Source organism: Saccostrea cucullata, unplaced genomic scaffold (assembly GCF_032062105.1).
Source record: "Saccostrea cucullata isolate Sc308-1 unplaced genomic scaffold, CSIRO_AGI_Scuc_v1 ctg21185, whole genome shotgun sequence".
Classification (NCBI taxonomy): Eukaryota; Metazoa; Mollusca; class Bivalvia; order Ostreida; family Ostreidae; genus Saccostrea; species Saccostrea cuccullata.
The window spans coordinates 122-3,866 of NW_026934176.1; the positions used below are offsets into that span (position 1 = coordinate 122).

The 3,745-nt window shown below is 31.5% G+C and overlaps 1 long non-coding RNA gene across 1 annotated transcript; it reads right to left on the minus strand.

Annotated features, from left to right (window-relative positions):
• Nucleotides 1–1,535: 1,535 nt before the first annotated feature.
• On the minus strand, nt 1,536–3,438 carry LOC134240076 (uncharacterized). The gene is made up of 3 exons (XR_009986352.1): nt 3,316–3,438; nt 2,641–2,812; nt 1,536–1,613 (listed from the first exon to the last, which is right to left on the minus strand). It is a non-coding gene; the product is annotated as an uncharacterized LOC134240076 (long non-coding RNA).
• Nucleotides 3,439–3,745: the final 307 nt, after the last annotated feature.

Sequence of the window (3,745 nt, forward strand, 5' to 3'; positions counted from 1 at the left end):
CAAATTTTATGCATGCTAAATATGGATTCTCCCATAATTCATTGCCAGTTGTGATTTTTATCCTACGAGTTATGTTTTTTTTTCTTTTTATCACTGAGCCTTGACGAGGGGATTAAACTCAAGTAACTCGCAGATAAAAATTATACACAACCACAAATCATTTGAAATTCTTTTAATTACATGTTCTAAACATAAATATCAATGTTTTACAGATTTTTTTAATAAAATGAATTCACATTATTTTACTTCATCACTTTAATGCAAAAATGATTTAATTTCAAAACACTTTCTAAAAAAGGATATCCAGTGAGAAATATCAACGGGATTACATGGTAAACATGTGATAAGCAAATAATAGAATTGCATGCAATAATTCCTGTAAATAAATAAGTAAAAAAAACATTCTTGACATCATGCCTCAAGAACTTGATCTTTAACCTCATGTTTTGTTTTGTTTTTTTTTTTTTTTTTTTTGTTATCTTGGATTTAAAATTGTTAAACTAATATAAATCGACAGAGACAAGATGGTTAAGAATAATGTGAAATGTTTCGACTCAAACTCTAATTCTGAACTTTTTACATTTTTGAAATAGAGAATGTTTTTCTGAAAAACATACTCAGGAATAACTAGGTCTTAGTCACTAACGTACTTATCCGAATGTGAAAAGTAACCCTACACTCATTGTGCAATATACACCATGAGGTATCGCAATTTTATCTTTTTTTTCCATCTGAATAAACAATATCCTACCAGGAGAGGGAAATAATTATAATCATGATAATTGATAAATTCGTGTATTACAAAGATTCCTTTTATAAATTTACAGAAGTTTTGATTATGAAAGCAGATTTGTTATAATAAACATGTATACATGTACAATATTGGTCGTATAATCAAGGACATTATATATATATTTTTTTTTTTTTTTTCGCGCGAATTTGACATTGAAATTTAAATACTAGAACAATTTACCTAAATTACAATAGAATGACGAGAGTGCATACTTTTTTTTAAAATAAAACCAAGAATTACAAAATATATACTTGAGAGAATGTATCTTCTGACCTTAAGCCCAAAGTCTGATCAAAAATACAGATCGTCAGGGAGCAGAGTAAATATTGACCTCCAAAACATCAGAAGTTGGATCAAGTGCAATGGAGGAGTGAACATCCCTTGCTCATTGTTTTAATAGGGGGAATGGGAAAATCTTAAATTTTCTTAATGATATATCGTATGTGCTTAATGGACTACAAACGAGACTGTTGATATTCATTCAATGGCACCTGATCCCACCTCTGATGTTTCGGAGGTCCGTGTTTGCTCTGCTCTGATTTTGTATATTGTTTAATGGACTTTGAGATTAAATGCTGTTCGATATCTCCATATCCTTCTTCCATTAAGTGTATTTTTATAACTTACCTCGTTTAAGAAATTTCTCATACTTGTGTATAGACGCTTGATAATTGAATCACATTAAAGATAAAGACCTAAAAACATTTACTGTGCTCATCCTTTGGATGCGATTGAAAAAAGAGGCGGTCCTGCTTGGAATTGCTGCTCCGTACGTGCTGGTTATCCTGGATAGCCGTGGTGAGTATTCGGCTTCCTGCGACTGAAAAAAGAACATAAAGACTGAGGCAGGACATTGTCCAACTCGTTCTATTCTCACCAATGTTTGGGCATATAAAATATATACAGAATAGTCATTCTTACCCTTGTGACTTAAATTTAAACCTTGCATTCATTTGTCATGTTCAACCAATAAATATGTATTATTTTCAGTTCAGTTGAAAATAAATTACAAGAAATTACAATAAAAGACAATAGTAATATGTATCCTTAAAGAGACCTGGGCAGGGATATGAAGTTTAAAGATTCTCGTATTTTCTCTATAATATATTGTTTTATTTCTTGCTATAGCATCTCACGAGTAAATATAATAACAGACTAATTTTACCTGCATATTATTGAAACTATGAATTTTAGGTAAGCGTTTGATTGGCATATCCTTGTAACAAAGTGAATTTTATTCTTTATACGTAAGGAAAGAAACAATTAAGTTGAGTATTTATTGATAAACGGTATTGAAGCTTTCTTCAAGAAAATTCACCGTACACGGCAGCGCGTTCGCTTCATGATCGAGAGGCTCGTGTTCGGTTTTCGTTCACGGCACTGCGTCTTACCTAAGACGTACATGTAAATGTAAACATAGGTATTGGCTTTTTCTTCGCCAAGCGCTTGGCACTAGAAATGACCAAAAACATAAGTCACATGTTACGTAAGGCGTTGGTCCGATAAAGAATTCTCACTGCTCAATGGCCCAGAGTGCCGTGTATATGTCTAAATTTGAAGCCCTTCAATTGCATATTGTGACCTCTTCATATCAGTTGAAAATCCTCGAGAGGGACGTTAAACAAAATACAATCAATCAGTCAAGAAAATTAGAAATAAATGAAAACCAGCTCATCAGTTTTTCCAGTCCGGGCTCAATGATTTGTGTAGAGTTTCACAAATTGAGCACCCGGGGAAATGTAAATCAGTGCTTGTGCCCACTTTAGAAAAAAAAGTGTCCCAGCAATATAATTCCTATACTTCCAACTAAGACAAAATGTTGTTTTACAAACTGTTTTATTACTAACTTGTACAGAACCTGAGGTAATCTCTGAGCTCGGTTTCCGTTTAGTTGTCTATTATGTTGCGTGCCCTGTACTGGAGTTGGTTATAAGCTGTGTTCGTTAATGCGAACACTGTCATGGTGGTCGGCAATTCGTAAAACCTCGTAAGATGTGCTCTGGTAACTAGCTGCGCAAACTAAAAATGAAGTGATCTTATCGTAAACAATATGTATGATTTTCTTTTGAATATACCCTATGATAAATACGTGTATTTTAAGAGAGGAATTTGATTTTGAATAAAATATATATAGTCGTATTTGAGTATCTTATGCCAAGAATCAAACTATTTATACATCACAAGCGCCAAGCCAGACTGTTTGTAACAGAAGCCCCCTGTCTTTAAATGATTGCACAATTTGGCATTCATAATTAAACTGAGTGCCTTTTCATTTAGATTTCAATTGCAATTACCTTTAATTGACAATGATTTAATAATAATTAACTACATGATTCAAAATTTTTACCATTTGTTCGTGAACAAAGTAATGGAACATTTCTTTTAATTCTCTTTTTTTTGTTTAAGCAATATTTTCATGCAAAGTTTAAACAGGGAAAATATTTCTTGTTTAAAATATTAAAATGATAAATTTTGACAAGATAGACGAAATATTTCCCAGGGATTTAAATGAGCAATTTTACCTTTGAAAATTCTGTTGTTCGCTGTAGAATTTGTAGAATATTTCCTTGTCCTTGTACATAATTAACTACAAGACACAGTGAAATTAACAGTACAACTATCGCTTCTCGGGGATCCATGCCTTTACATATGAAACTGTAATTTATAATGCGCAATTATATATATATCTTTATATATGTTAACCAAGGTTAAAGTTTTTTTTATATATGTTAACGATAGACATAAAATGAAGTATATGAAATTTATTTTGCATATACATATGTAGTTTAATATACGTCAATAATGAAACAGATTGTTTAAAATCATCAATACGCAGTAATGCAAGATTGATAACATTTTATCAGCATAACATTTTTTAAAAGGGTTGAAATTTCGGAAAACAATACATTTGTTACAATCTAAAATTGTGTAAATCCTGTTTGAACCGCAGTT